Below are 17082 nucleotides of genomic sequence, written 5' to 3'. Positions count from 1 at the left end.
TCCTGTAGCCAATAAACGTGCTGTGAAATTGATTGCGTGATGGTATTTCTTAAAAGTAATAGACAATGTATACACAAGTAAACTTCTCCCAAAAAAGTTAGGCGCTACACTTGGTGGCAGCCTCGTTATACCTCCACATACATCTTTGAGCCCTTATCTTAGGGCTGTTTTCCCGGTTTTTTGTTCTACGCATGCAATTTCTGTCTTACTTTTTTTTAGATTGTACAGCCAGCAGCATGCGAGAGGCGATAGGGTCCTTTCGCGCTACACCCTAATGCGGAAACCCACGTTCACACCGACACCATCAATGCATACTCACAAGTAACGTATAGTCGCTGCCTTTTAAAATACTACGCTTCCTTCACAAAATTTTTACGCATGAGCATTTTGATTACACATGAGAGGACATGAATGCAAGGCCAACACTGAACTTGCAAAGCAACGTTGACTGATCCAGCATGCAACGCAGACAGAGCACGGAGTAATCAACAATGATTACATACTGGAGTGAAAACTAGAGCACTGAGCCTTACCGCGGGCTCTATGCGGACAGCGTATGCATTACAGAGTACACTGACATTTTGAGTGTTTTTCAATTGCATCTCCCCCTCCATTTTTAGTTCATAAGCAGCCCCAGATAGCAAGAAAGCACCTTCATAAAACTGCGTGGTAATGACCTTCCCTCTACTCAGTTGTACACGTGATGTCAGATGAAGCACGACGGTGCGCTACAAAGTTCCCACCAACTTGCAATATTGTCTTTCAGTGAAAAGGCGTGACGCTTGACATGTAGTCCGGAATCATACTCGAAAAAATTTATTATTATGCAGAATAACAAGAATCGTGATATGCACCTCTCAAAGGAACGTGTTGAAGCATTTCCGGTGAACAAAATGGAAACTTATACCCAATAAATATTACAATTTTTTTACTGGAAAGAGACAGTACTGAGTCATTATCCAGCTTTTTCTAGAATATGAGCGCTCCAACCGTATTCTTACCAACCGTATTGTTAGCATGCTACTCTGCATAAATATTAATTGGGTGTCACTCTAGTTACGCATGATATGCAATGTTAACCAGAACATTCACATGTGCCCATTAGCCGAGATAAAACGAGTTACGACCGCATCGCAACCAGTGTTATGTAATTATACTGAATGGTTTTTATTGTATATGCCATAGAATGTTTCTCTATATATCAAGTAATAAACTTCACAAAGGTGTGCTATATGTAGATATTCAGTGTGACAATCTACTCACTAGCTCTCGAAGAAATCATTCTAAGCTAACATAGCTAGCAGTCAAAGCCATAAACAAAGCTAGCTAGATGGTAGGACCAAGAAAATACCGCGTCAGCTTAGAGTCTCTTAACAAGATGCACGGCAAGGATCAGTCTAGCGTCTTCTGGCGTCGTAAAGTTAGCAGAAGCATGTGCGCCGCCTCGTAGTGTAGGAGAGCGAACAGACAACCACACTTTTGCCAACACTGCAGCTGCTGTTGTGAGCCTGCAACGTTAGGGTAAGTGAAATGTCCAGCGTCGCCTTGAAAGTTGCTTATTTTTTTGTGCGTTAGCACATCATTCTTAGTTACCAGGTCTCAGTTTACCTATGCTATTTTGTTTGTAGCTAGTTTAATTGATCAAAGTGTTCGGGAACAAGACTTCACCAATTCAGCAACAACAAAAAAGTATCTTCGCTTTCTTCTTTTACATGCACACGCCCTGCGGCGGCTAATTTGTACCATAACCGCCCAGAAGCAGAGGCAGCGCCTCGGTTAGCGTCTGGTCAAAAAAAGGGGACAGGCTTTGAGCCGAACTATGTAAACAGTGTCGCTCGAAGCTGATGACAATGTTGTTGGATCGAAAAGCAAGATCTCATATGTAACAGCTGTCACTTGGTGAAAGACACCATAAGAGTTAGTGTAACACGACAGCAGTTTCTCAGAAAGCCCCACACACCCAATGGGTGACCAGAGAAGGACGGGGGAGCCAGGAGAAAAGCGCACGTCGCCATGATGAGGTCATAGAGATGTATGTTGTGCTCCTGCTAGGCCTCTAGATTGTGGCGGGCGAGTGGGCTCGCGAGCTATAGGCCTTGGTGATGGCTTCTTTGGTGTACTCAGTGGTCATCAGCAGCAAATTGTCAAAGGGCTATGCGTATTTACGGTCTCACAGAAGTTAGTATGGTGAATCGCCAGTACTCTCGTGTACGAGGAATTTTAGGTGAACGTCCAATATGTCTAACTAATGTCTTAGTTCTGGTGGTGAGCTACTACGTATTTCGAGAGCATGTCGACCAAATACCTGTTCAGACACTTCGTTAGGCCTTTAGTTTGTGGATAGTACAAGCCCGTACACTTGTGCTTGGTAGATGGAGAGTGCAGAATTTATTCGACTTCTGAGAGGAAGCTGCGGCCTCAGACAGTGAGAAGTTGACGTATAGCTCCCTGTACTACAAATATGTTGTGTATGAGAGAGTCTGGAACATGTAATGTAATTTTTTATATTCTTGCTAGTATTGTATAACTTGACCGTATTCACTATTTTATCATTATGATACCCTTATTTCTATTTTATCACGTTGCATTTTTCTTACGTTTCACTCAGTAGAAAATTATTTTGCGTTATTCTTGTTCATATGTAGGACGTTTTGTTTTTGCTGTTTTGTAATTTTCATGTTGTAACCCGCTCCCCTATGTAATGCTTCAGCGATTGAGGGTAACAAAAATAAATAAAAGTAAATAAATAAATCGGTAGCGCAACACCAGGAAAGTGTTTGTGTAATTGCGTACCACGTCGCGTAGTTGCTGGCGACCACATTGCATTCATTTACCGAACTGCAGAGTGTTACTGGGCCAAAGATGTCAAGAACAAAAAAACATCAGCTGCGATGTCGATTGGCTGAAAATAGACTAGAAATGCACTTCGCTTTTTGCGGATCTGGAAAGCCTCAAACGTGGCAACATAGCGTAGAACAGAATTGGCAATACCGGGCCAGTAAAATGACGACGCAGACGGTCGTATTTGTGCGAAAAGCCCAAGTGATCGCAAAAGGAGCGTTATGAAGTTGGTGTTGCTGTTGTGGGGGATTTAACGTCCCAAAACCACCATATGATAATAAGTGAAGCCGTAGTAGAGGGCTTCTGTATTTTCGACCACCTGGGGCCCTTTAGCGTACACCCAAATCTCAACACACAGACCTACAGTATTTTCGCCTCCATCAAAATTGCAGCCGCCGCAGCCAGGAATCGATCCCGTGACCTGCGGATCAGCAGCCGAGTACCTCAGCCACTGGATAACTGTTGGGTCGCGTTTACGAATCGAGTCTGCAGCTCACAGACGAAGAAGCAAGAATCGTGAGTGTTGTGCGCGCTTGTCCAGTGCATACTTGTGCATTGGTTTCGTGTGTACTTCTTTCTGTTTGAAAAGCATGCTTTAACTGTCAAGCTGTGACAATTGTTTGTCAGCTCTCGTGCTGTGTATGCACTTTTTGTCCGTGCTTACCGCTTTAGGTGAGCTCTGCAAGTTTCGAGCCACTTCCCGTTCTTCGTGTGACTTTTTGGTTGCTGTAGCATTCATTCCAATCGCCTTGTGGCGAAACAATGAAGATAAACGCTCAACTTCCTCTGTGAAAAGACGTTATATTTTCGTGTTATACCAACTGCTAGCACGAGGGATCAGCCAATTTTTTTCTCTCCCATCTAATCATGCATGTGAATTTTTGCTGTCATTTTCATGACGGAATTACGTCGCTAAATTATTCATGCACCCAGACATAAAACACTTTTGAGTTTAAATAAAAGCAGTGCCTGTATTTTCAATATTCACTCAAAATGAGCACATGCCCATGCTTGCAGCAGTTCCCCTGTTGGTGATTTGTACGGCTCGGTTTAGTGCGGCAGCCACAAGTTTCTCAAGTTGTCGGCGAAGAGCAGTACTCATATGCGACACATGCACGCCGGTATCGATCAACGCGCTCACAAGAACACTGTATGTAAATATAACAAATTATTCTTGGCTGTCATTGTTACTGAACAAGGATTTCTCGTGGAGGTCGTCAATGAAGCGGCACTTCAACAAGTTGTACTGCCTAGTTTTCTTTTAGGTGCGCTGCGGTAAGTTTGGAGAGGCAGCGTCTCATTTTAACGCGAGAGCGTCAAAGAGCTCGTGTCGCTATAATTCTGCAGTTGACGTAGGCACAGTTTATTTTGAGCGAAAAATTTTCCGGGAGCGAAAAGGTGAAAAAGAAGAAAAAAAATCAAGAAATAAATTCTAGGTCCCATTAAGGATCGAACCCGGGCAGTTAGCATGGAAAGGAAGTTTTCTACCACAAAGGCACGCCCTTACACCCAGCTGCTTTGGTGAAAAACACTAAATAAGTGCAATATAGCGGAAGGAGTCTTCTTAACGCATTTTGTTTGACAGGTGTCACAACGACAACGATCCCATTCGGCGATTTGTCAGTGCAATTGAGTGGCCATCAAACTACGTCTAAAGAGGCCGGGATAGTGCAGCCATCGCGGATAAAAACACACAGTAACTTTGAAACAGCTCCAAAAATGAACGACTATGTCCATCTAGCGGAAAACATTTCAAGGTTTTCCAGAGGCTTTGATCAAGCAAACAGCAAACGCTAGATAACATGCTGCCATCTGCGAGCCGTCGTGGGACTCTTTATGACCTCCGAAATGGCCAGTGTGCAGCGTGTATCTTGGAAGCCATGCGACTTTTTCCATAGATCAAGCACCTGTGTGCACCATTCGTACCCGCGCGTGCGTGTGTGTATGTTTGTCTGGGAAAGACGTGTCTCGACTCCAGCAGAGCACCATTATAGCGGAGGGAAGGGACCACACTGCACAGTTACTGCATTTTTGTAGAGAAGTCGCGCTTGCGCATGCCCGCGTTTGTGTCTGTGTGTGTGTGTGTGTGTGTGTTTGTGTGCGTGTGTGTGTGTTTGTGTGTGTGTGTTGTGTGTGTGTAACAAAACATAATAATAAGCATGCACTTAGCGGTTGAAGGGCGTACTTGGGGCCGGATTTCGCTATCACGTTCAAAGATGCCCCAATTTTTTGTGAGCGCACGAGTACTAAGGTGACCAGGGAACGATGGCCTGTTATAGCGACGTCGGATCATAGGTGTGAGATGAGCCTCCAGAGAATAACCTTGACGTACAATGAAAACAGTGGTGAGAAAAACTACGTAAGAGAAATGGCCTGGGTGGGAGACCCACGGTGTGCCGCTGGAGGCCATTGGTAGGGGAAGAGATGAGTGATATTACAAATACGTCAGTGATTAAAGCGTGTGGTCTTGTCTTCGAGATTACTTCATACGGACAGATTGCATTCCTAAGAATATTTCGAGGTGAGGAGCGGATGGGCGAAGATAAAAAGGCTCTATGGGGCATACATGTGGAAGACAGTTTAGGCTGACGTTCAATAATCTTGACGAACAGCAGCCTGTATCGAAAAGATGGTGATGAGTGGGGAGAGGTAAAGCGTCGTGTATGACGTGACTATTGGTCATGCAGCCTCGACCTCTCGACAATGGATGAGAGTAAGTTTGGCGCAAGGCGCAAGGCACCAACAAGGAGGAAGTCGCTGCTGTGTTCCAAGGCTTATGAAGCTTTAGGCTGTGCGCTGGGAAGCCTGGTATAGGCGGCGGCTTTCTGCAAGGATCATGTCGATTCTTGTGGCATTGGTAAAAAAACAGCTGATTGAAGGTATTCTTAGCAATCGCTTTGAGGACGCGGGTAATTTTCACGTCTTCCAACATGCAATGGTCTTTATTACAGAAGACCGAATCATCAAGAACGTAAGCGATGCTTTTGCTTGTTTGGTGAGAGTCTTCTTTGCAGTGACCTGACTACCAAATGAATCATCGAAAACATCGGTGATCTGCGCTGTGAAGGGATCCAAGCTCCTTATTTTTTCTTCATGCGTTCGAAACTATGTCCGCGGGGTGCCTGCAAAGTAGAAAGATTGTCAGCTAGCATGAGTGTGTGATACAAAAGGTGATTAGCACTGACATGCTCATAGTGGTTAGCCAGACGTCAACGTCACTGGTACCATCGCCGGAGGAATTTCTGGGATCCTGCAGGGGCAGGACAGTGTCAGCTTTGGCTGAAGAGGTAGGTTTAATTAGGTATCGGCAGCCGAATTCGTTGAAAGTTTGCAGGTCTGGTGACCACTGCACGTGGCCATTGTGATACGGGAGTCGTCCACATAACCAGTAATGTTACGGGTTGTTTGTTTAATCAGTCAAGACCCTATGGAGACCAGGTGGTGCTAATCCAGCAATAACCAACGCCGGTCGACACGTTTCTCCGTCTTTTTGCAGCAAAGCTGTGGTGGCAGTTTTATATCAGTGTGGCCTACTCTAAAACACTCTGTTAAGTAATTTTTGCTCATTCTTCAATTAACTTTAAGCACATATATTGTAATAGTCTATATAAGGGAGCACACGCAAAAAAACAAATTTTGAATAGAAAGAAACCATGAAAGTGGTAGTTTCATTACTTTCCAAGAGGCATTTTTATGGTGCTATTTAAAGAAAACATCCCTTCAGTACTCGGTCCCGATGGGCTATCAATACAATCATTATGCATGGAAATGACTTTTACTAAAACAGGCCTCACACCAGTAACTGAACCGTTCCGTATTGCAATCTTTTTCGTAAGAGGAAATGATTGATTGTCAGTGGAAAAAGGCACCAATGAAAATATAGACAATTTATTCTGGCTATACATAGCCCATCATTTCACATTTGAGTGATAAAAGTGTTTTGTTTGATGATCAAGCTCTTCGTAGATCTCCATTAGTGGAGATTCATAAGTGTAAATTATGGGTAAGGATAGGAGGTGAGCGCCTTATAAGGTATAAAGGAACACTTTTCTATCGATATGAAATATATGAAGGAAATGTGTCATGTGATAGCTACTGCAATGTTGGCAAGAGAAGTAGAAACTACAGTGGCCTAGTGTATTCATAACTTTTTAAAGCAATAAAGTGAGACAGGCATACACCCACTTCTTAATTTTTCCGCACTCATTACACCTTGCTCTGACAGGAAACCTTTCTCAATGCTTCGAAACCTTCACACGTTGCTATAAAAAGAGGGCTTCTGAAGAAACACTCATTGTATTGTCGGTCACAGCAGAGCTGATGAGATGAAAAGCTCTTCACTGACTGAAAATTTATGCAGAAAATTGTGGCAGGCTCAGTTTAAAATGACATCAAGCAGCGCAAAAATAAACACAAAAACCATAGAGACATGCTGAGCATCGTCTAATTCGCTTACATTACCCGAGACAGAAACCGCCGAGATGCCATAAGCGCAGAAAACATCATTCACACACCGCGAATACTTCGCGCCGTGTTAATGTTCTTCTAGCAACGGTGATACAGCTGCATGTTTCCACATTGACCTTAAAAATAGCCCGAATTTCTCAAGCGTGACATGCTTCAATAATTTTAAGCGTCAACGTTAAAAGGAGAGCGTGTTGTTTCATATGTGTGAACATAGATATGCTTTTTCCCGATCTCGGAACAAAAAAAAAAAAACTACTGGCGTGACGGTGTAAAAAAGCGATGTGCAATTTTCTTTTGTTATATAGATTCGTTGAGTAACTGAAGACTGTCACGCACTCACAGGGAGGACAGCATATACCTAATGTAAAGCAAAGCTCATATTCATGTTTGCTAGGCAACGCAGCATCAACCTGCAAAGTGTAAATTTCATTGCGTGAAAGAGGCAGGAATCTCGCTGGCGAGCAGCGGGTAAGGCGGAGGGAAAGATCATGACAGCATGCAGCCTCTCCTATTTGTGTGCTTGACGCCAGTGTTTTCAAACCATCAGCTTTTACATAACCGGAGAGGTGTGCCTGTATTGACTAGCACGACAGCGAGTTTGTATAGCCAAGATTTTCCATAATGATTGACAACGCTTTTGCGAGAGTGAGGGTTTCTGCTCTCTATCAGTGCTCTTTTTTACTAACAGAAAAGAATTAAAATTAACGATGAATTTGTCCTGGAGGTAAGAAAATGAGTACTTATGATCAACTAATTCTGGCGCAAAACATCAAAGACATCCATGTGGCTTTCTAAGAAGGAGAGACCCTTTGTTTATGAATAATACACCTTTCGATATGACATTTGACGCCACATAAATGCCTTGCCCTGGTGGTCGTTATATGACAACTGAGCTAGCTCGGGTGTCTACAATTTGTAGGCTGAGCGCAAGTTGGTGCACACCACTAGAATTGTCTTGATACGGAGTATTTAATATACAGAAACTATATTTCACCAATATTATTCAGCAATATCTAGCAACAGTTTATGAAGGTGTGTTCTCAGTACCTAAGTGTATATGTACAGGCTACGGGGGTCTGCATTGCATCAGCAAGGGCGTTTCAAATAGTGATGATCGCGGTGTAAGTGCCGACTTGTCTTTTATAAGGAGTGAGTGCTAACTGTATATTAGGGACAGCAGCTGTATAAGATTTGTCTTTGCAGAGTCTTTGGAGATCACTGATTCAATGTGATTCCACATGAGTCCACAAAACGGGCCTCAGAACAAATTGAATTTCCCTCCGCGTACCCTTTCTCATTCCCTCATTAGTATGTATGATGTCATGAAAAGAACCGAGTAAGTGAATTGCTTTGTTTTTTTAATTATTTTTGCGTCTCTCCATCTGGAATTCCCAATTATACTTTATCCTTCTTCCTTCATCACTTTTTTGTAACCATTTTACAAGAACTGTTGTCAACCTACTACTGCCTGTACTGTCTGTATGGTGACGTCACTGATTTCTTTTCGACTCCTCCATTTTCGTTTTGCAGATGACTAGTACCGACGGCGACACCACCTGACTTTGCGTCACTGAGTAACTGGGAAGAGGCTGATCCAGCGCCATTGATGAAGATTAGTCTGCCTATGTTTATGTCGGCAGGCCTGTCTGTTGCAATATTCAGGTTCTGACACCGTGTATATTTATACTGTGTTTCTAATAATTGGTTCCTGCTGTATTATGAAGCACAGAAGTTTTGATTATCATGAATACCCTTCTTATTTGTAGTTTTTTATTCAACCATCAATTTCTTCTTTGGTCACAGACTGAGTTTTATTATTTGGTACGAGAAGCTGCACGTGTGTTTACATTGGTTCACAAAGCACACTCTTGAAAAATCATTTGTGAATGTTCACGAAAAAAATATGTTGTGTCTCTTCAAAAGTGGCTTTACCATCTCTCGAAGTTTTTTGGGTTGTTCCTTCATCACCTTTCAGAAGTGACATTTGGTAAGCAACTCCTACTTGATCTACAGATCTTCCTGTCTGTCGCAAAAAAATACAAGGTTTTATTTAACAATTTTCTGTCATCATGACCAATACGCGAAATCCTTGTCTTGTGGTACATGCATACCAACTCATACTTCCAAACTATTAAACTGACTGTACATAACTATCTAGTCAGTTTCATTGTGTTCGGTTGGAAATAATGTCGCCTTGTCAGTGAGGCCCCGTACGTAGTACTGCACGTGTGGCATCGGGTGCCAGAGGAAACTATAATTCAAGAAGCATGATTCAACGCATCATAAGAACAAAACCTTCGCATGAAGCCACGCAGGTAATTTTTGGTCATTGCATTTAGCAGTAACAGGATAGACCTTAGCAGCTCATATCGCAGCAATGTCGTGGTTCGTTCACAAAGCAGGTGTGTGACCGCATTCGATGGTAGCGCCAACTGCTCTTACAGAAACCTTGTCTAGCTGTAGAATACTTATAGATTTCAAATATATCTAGACTGAGTCTAAAGAAGAAACCTTCCAAAACATGAAGCTTATTCTTTTGCTACTCTTTGCATATATATATTCCGAATAATAATATCTGGACACTTAATGAAGTCCGAAGACCCTTCTCAATCATTGTGTCTCAGGTGGTAACCTAGCTAGAAGACAAATGTTAAGTTTAGGTTAGCGCCTTTTGAATTGCAACAAATTAGCAATTCCTCAATGTGAAACTGTTGCATAAGTGGTTGCGGCGCCGCGGCTCATGTATGAATCATAGAATTTCTCAAAATTAAGCTAGTTTTCTCAGGGAATGGCACTATCATCCCCGACTGTCTTTATTACCTGGCTATTCTTTCATACTTTTTTCTGTTTTATTCTATGCATTCGGAATTCCGTCCAGAGTATGCTTTCTGGCCAGAAATTTTTGACCATACAGCTATAGCCATTTTCACCCATAATATTAAAATGAAGAAACAGTTCGTAAAGTCCGAATCGCGGCCTGAAAAATCGATGTTTACCCGCGAAGTAAGTTTAGATGGTTATGAAAATATCGAGAAGCACCGTAGAACAATATCGTCGTAATAAATTGTGTGATTGCTTCAATACCTTCAAAACAATTCGTTGATGCTACTCTCATTTGTTTTATTGTTCTTCTTCAAAACCCGGCCTGCGAAGCCGAGAATATTAAAATCTTCTTCCCAGTATTGCAAGGCTTGTCACGCTTGGTTGAAGAGGGGTTCCAACGCCACGCAGTACCTCATCTCAAGAAAATGGCTTTGCGGAGAAAATTGGAATTTCATTTTGGAGAAAGAGAGATCGCGGGAACATATGAATAAATAGACGCACCCGAGAATATGGCCGCAGAAAGTTTTCGTTAATCTTGGCCCACGTCAGCTCTTCATGCTCTTCGATGCTCTTCTATTATGCGAAATATTGCACCAAATAAGCTGACGTTTAGAAAAGTGCCATTTTTTAGCTAGTCACCTTCAATGTTTTATTCAGTTACCAATATGACAATGATACCTTGATTGAGTATTTATTATCACACTGTTTTTTTTTCAAATAACCTTGATGTTCAGGGGCATTACAGAGGTTAGCAGTTAAACTAGCATGAAACATTAGTGCAAACAGAGGTACCATGCAACGTACAAAGCAAGTTGCTATGGGAACAGTGTCAAAATGTCATTAATGACAAGGGCGACTCCGGGTAGAGTAGCAGTTTCTAACCATGGTAGTTTTGTGCAAGAAGATAACTTCGATTTTGTATGTGCGTGTTGAATGACCGGAATTCTTTTGCATTTGAGGAACGTTAGTTGGCCCCAGATTTTATTCTGCGTTATTAGGCATTAAATTTTGCGCATAAAATGTTTTTGAAGCTTTTACTTGACGCTATCAGAATGTGAAAGCTTTTTCATGTGACTATTTAAAGCGCTGTTTACAGCACATGCCACTTGATTATATTGTAACTTGCTTTGTGCAGGGAACATCACAAGTAGGAATTTAACAATAAGCTCGATGCGCAAGGTTAACCACGTGACTCCATCCACGAGGTTCGCAGGTTGCCATAATAATTTTCGAATGAGAGGTCGGTTTTCAGTCTTTTTGATATGAGACATATAAGCGTTGACCTTACTAGCATCATTCAGTTAGTACATAAAAAATGACAATACCACGTCATCCACAAAAATGTGAGGTTTTTTGTTTTTTTTTTTTTGCAAGCCCTTTCTATTTTTCCACGAGGATTACTTCTCATAGCGAACTTTGTAGAGTTTTTCTATAACTCAACATTCTTGGGCCACTGCTACAGGTGCACATGCATAGCATCCACTATGCCAAAAACCGTCAGTTTTTAATTAGAAAAACACCCTATACTATGAAAGAATGCTTTCTCTGAAGCAGCGTGGTACCAGGTACACATTTGTAAGACATTACAGGTACTTTTTGATGTTGCGACTGAAAATGATGAAGATTTGGGGCAAGATCAAGAATTAGGGCTAAGGATCATGACTAACAGTTAATTATGTCACAATAATTAAGACTAATGCGCTGGGGGCATTCAACAACGCACTCATTACGCGATTCATATTGTGGGATAACTGGTTGTTATATTTCTCTTTCAATATACTCTATTACGAAAGCCCACAGAATTTTTTCGTCGGGATGAATTCTGTAGAGGTACTGTTTACCAAACATTTCCAAAAAGTGGTCCGCCTATTTGAAAAATACTGAGCGGTGACGCCGAGGGTGCGAACCACAGTGGGATCAGACCCTGGCGATGGCGGAGACAACCGTAGCACAAAAAAAAGCTGCCCCTGTGATAAACACACATTTTGAATATGAAGTGGGGCTACCGTTAGAGGAAACAGTGAAAATAAGGCGTTGGAACACTATCGCATTCCTCACTTGAGCTGCCGAAGTTCAAGCGTCAAAAAAGCCTTTAAATGTATGGATCGCTCCTAAGGTCACTGATTCTAAATAAAAATTCACTTATTTAAATCTTGACTGACTCAATTCCCTTCGTGTACGTTGGTCTATGCTCTCTTGATTCCTACTGAATCAACTACATTCACAACTCATTGACACTTTGCTAGTTGCCATTACCCACTATTCATTCTTAAATCGCTGATTTCAAATTTGAATGTCTTCATTTAATTCAAGCTGCAATCATTCACTCTTCAGCCACTTTGTAGTGCATTTACCTTTAGTTACGCCCCTCAATTTACTTGATTGAATTTTGCGTCAATTTAGAGTCACTTTAACGTATACACAGAGTAACACTAAATTTCCTTTTTTTGTGTGCTTTTAACCATTCTGAATCGTTACTCTTGTGTGAAATACCGGTTTAATATTGGTACTGCTGATGTCATACATGACTTACGTCTCATGTTTACCATGTTTGTATGTGTGGTTTACCTTCATCGTTCATTCACGTCACGTGATACCAAATTTAGTATATGTGTAGCTAGCGAAACAGCCGCGACCACGCTAAGAGCACAGTAAGTTGTCATGTTTTTACATGTCATGCTTGTCAGGATTATCACGTTTGCACCACTCATATACTTACGTCATCTATTGACGGCACGTAACACCAAGTTTGGTATGTGTGGAGCTAGCGAAATGACCGCGAGCACATCATGAAGGCCCCAATGTACTCTAATGCAGCGTTGACGCGCGAGAACGCTGGGATCAGCGACGCTACTTTAGCAAACTGCGAGCACTCTACATTCTGACGCCAGGCGCAACCGGCGCGACCAGCGTCCATCGGCACGGCCCAACGGCAACCGGCGCGAAATGCGACATGCTGAATATCGCGCCGATGCGCTACCAAGACAACCCTGCGTCTCCCTCTTTTCGTGATGGAGGGACCCCGGACGCGCTGAAACGCGCATGCGTGAAAGCAACGCAGCGCGGCGTGCGCTTGCTAGTATGGGGCACGACCGGTGCCTGGCGTGGCAACGCCGGCGTGACGCGACGAAATGAACGCCGGCGAGCACCTGCACCGCGTCACATCGACATGTATTAGCACCTTGACTATGGCTTGTAGTCATGTTCTCACATGACATAAGAAATGCGAAATTGCTACTCTCTGGCTAACATCAACAACCACGATACCCTATCATGCACTAAAATTCAGAGCACACGGGGAAAGCTTTTACTTTCCATTGAAACGAGACTACCGCACCCGGAATTCGATCAACTTCATTCGTGTGAGCAAAGCAGAGAAGCCAACAAACCACACAAAACTGCGATGTTGTTAAACCAAGTTTTCGTATAAAGGCCCCCTCCCTCCCGGAAAAAGATATTCCTGTAGAGAGGAAGATTATGTGCCGCAGTGGGTCACGACGATGGGAAGAGGAGCCGAGCGTGAGCTGTTGGTGCTGGGACTGTGATTCCTGTGATGGTTGCTGCCGCCCACTGAAGGACCATGAGATGTAAATTATGTAATGCTTTTTATGTTATGACTAGTCTAATATTTTCTTCACTCAGTTATATTATTCCATGCGAAGTTTGGTATCGATATCAATATCGAAACGGCCAGGAGATCTGTCAGTCGTAGGCGGCTAAACAGATAGATAGATAGATAGATAGATAGATAGATAGATAGATAGATAGATAGATAGATAGATAGATAGATAGATAGATAGATAGATAGATAGATACGCTCAAGGTCGCCGAAGTTCGGTAAGAAATGCTTTGCATTTAATACGTGATGGAAGTCGGCTCTGGTGCTAGCAAATCACTTACGTTGAGGAGAGGTTTCGCCATCCGTAAAAAGAGAGAAAAGAAAAGAAGTCGTCACTTTTTGGTCGCGTGAAGTCGGCGCCAACATCCTGGTATCTTTCAAAGAGAGATTTACGTGGTGGGGGATACGTAAGACGGGAAATTAGGTAAAATAGCTTGACATCGTGATAGCTGAGGATTCCATCCCTGGCACCTCAATCGAAGGCAGGTCGCTGGAGCCTGGTTGCGAGTGCTGGGGCTTGGCTGTCAGCCGCCGTGTTCGGATGAGAACACCCAAACGTAAGCGGATAGATAGATAGATAGATAGATAGATAGATAGATAGATAGATAGATAGATTTTTATTTTTTATTCAATACTGCAGACTCGAGGTCCATGCAGGGTGGTAATATACACACAAATAAAATAATTTTGAAACGAAACAATAAAGAGCGAAGAAGGTTGTTTCGTAGGTTAGTTCATTCATCACATGTATTAGTAAAACAGTTACATTCACATATGGTTCTTGGAAAGTACGAATACTTGAGTAGGTCTGTGCGAACAAAATATGGGATCAAGGCCTTTGGGTGGTGGTGTCGGGTGGGCCGGCTACTAAGGGGTGTCAAATACGGGGATGGTCTAGAGGTATTTTTTTGTTCAAAAGTTGATCAAGGAATTCTAATCTAGCTTTTTGTCTTCGCATCTGCAGTAACGGAATGTTGTTGGCTAGCATTAAATCTGAGGGTGAGTCTAACTTGGAGTACTTGTTGAATATAAATCTAGCAGCTTTTCTTTGAATACGCTCAAGAGTGTGTATATTACGTTTTGTATAAGGATCCCATACTATGCTCGCGTACTCTAGTTTTGGCCACAGAAGGGCTGTGTAACAAAGTAGTTTAACATTCGTGGGAGTACTTTGAAGTTTATGTTTAAGAAGACATAGTTTACGAAAGGCAGATGAACAAACATTATCAATATGGAGATTCCCAGATTAGTTGGAAGTGAGTGTCACATCAAGGTATTTGTAGGAGTTTACTTGTTGCAGTGGTGAAGACCCTAATATATTTGTATACGATTGTGGATTCTTTCGCGAGTCACTGGAAGGCACATACATTTGTTCACATTGCGACACATTCTCCGTTTGTTGCATCATTCATATATATTGCAAAGACTAGTTCTCAGATCGTTAAAATCGTTAGTGGAACGTATTTATTTGAAGAAAACATAATCGTCTGCAAACAATCTTATTTTTACACTAGGGTGAATAACATCAACAATTCATCGATATACAATAAAAAAAGCAAAGGGCCTAACGCACTGCCCTGTGGTACGCCCAATGTGACCGGAAGACAGTCCGAATATTGGCCCCCTACATCAACGTACTGTTGGCGATTACTTAAGTACGCAGAAATTCAACAAACGAATATTTCGGGTATACCTATTGTCCTGAGTTTGGAAATGAGTTTACTATGGGGAACTTTATCGAAGGCTTTGCAGAAATCTAAGAAGAGCATATCTGTCCTACCGTGTCTATCGATGTTTCACGCAAGAGAGTGAAACAGTGTGACGAGTTGAGTTACGGTGGATAATCCTTTTCGAAAACCATATTGATAAATGGTTAATACAGAGTGTTCTTCAATATACTTGTTTATACTAGTAGCTATAATGTGTTCAATAATTTTACAGCATTGTGAAGTTAGTGAGATTGGACGGTAATTTTCTAGTGCTAAGCGGTCCCCCTTTTTAAAGATGAGTACAACGCGGGCTGTCCACCAGTCACTGGGCAGCTGGGAAGAAAACAAAGAACAGCGAAAAATAATAACCAAAAACTTTGCTAGAGATAAAGCATATTGTCGTAGAACTACGTTCGGTATGTTACCAGGACCACAGGATGCCTTAGTTTTTAAATTTAGCAACATAGACAATATGCCTGGATAAGAAATAAACAGTGATTCAGCATAAGGAAAGGCGGTAGCATTAGATTTACACTTGAAATCAGAAGTGTTGAAGACACTCTGGAAATATTGATTAAAATGCCTGCAATGTCTTTCTGATTGGTGACGTTGGTTTTATCAATTGGTATTTGAGATACAGGTCTTTTCTTTTCACTGATAAAACTCCAGAATTTACTAGGGTCATTTGCAATAAAGTTAGGTAATGAGGTTTTAAAGTAATACTCCCTAGAGCTGCGGACAGTTTGAGCGAGACTGTTGTGCGCTTCATGAATCAAATAAGCCGTTGTCCGCCTTTTTTTCAGTCGCTTAACTTTGCGCTTCATATGAATGATGTTGCGATTTATCCGTGGTGTTTGTTTGTTAAATTTTTTGTGCTTGGAAGGAACAAAATTATAAAAACAAAAATGGCACATTTGTTTTAATCGTGTCCAAAGCACGCAACATTTATGTCATCAAAATTTGTAAGACATGTTTCTAGGTGTTCAATTATACCTGCATCATTAGCCCTGGAAAAGTCTTTAAAGCAGCGAAATGCCGGGTTTTTATGGCCAGCTAATGAAGCAAGAGGAAAGGAAGTGAAGACATAGCTATGATCAGAAAGACCTTGCCCTACCTCTACTGTATATTCGGAGAAATTGCGGTTCAGAAACAGAAGAGCTAATATTGAGGTGGAATCCCTCTGTACGCGCGTAGGCACCTGAACTACCTGCCATAGGTCGTGTATAAGCATGATGTCAAACACTATGTTAACATGTTTTGAAGTGTTAATGCCGGCGTCAAGGCGCTCCCAGTCTACTCCAGGTAGGCCCAGGTCACCAATCAGTAAGACCTTTTTACTGTCAAATATGGCCATATAATTTTTCAGTGTGCTAAGGTATTCTGGAGTAACGTCTGGGGGTCTGTACAACCCAATTACAACAAGACAATGACCCCAGCATGTAGCGCTAATACATAAGCATTCTATGTCAACAAGATCAACCAACAAAACAGCATCGATACACTGTTTTACTAATACGGCCACCCCTCCTCCCTAGTGCGTCTGTCTTTACGAAAAACTGTATAGGATGGGGGGAAGACGTCGTCATTAGGCAAATGCTTGTGTAGCCAAGTCTCGGTAACAAC

This window comes from Rhipicephalus microplus, chromosome 1 (genome assembly GCF_043290135.1).
Source record: "Rhipicephalus microplus isolate Deutch F79 chromosome 1, USDA_Rmic, whole genome shotgun sequence".
NCBI lineage: Eukaryota > Metazoa > Arthropoda > Arachnida > Ixodida > Ixodidae > Rhipicephalus > Rhipicephalus microplus.
This window is presented reverse-complemented; position numbering follows the sequence as displayed.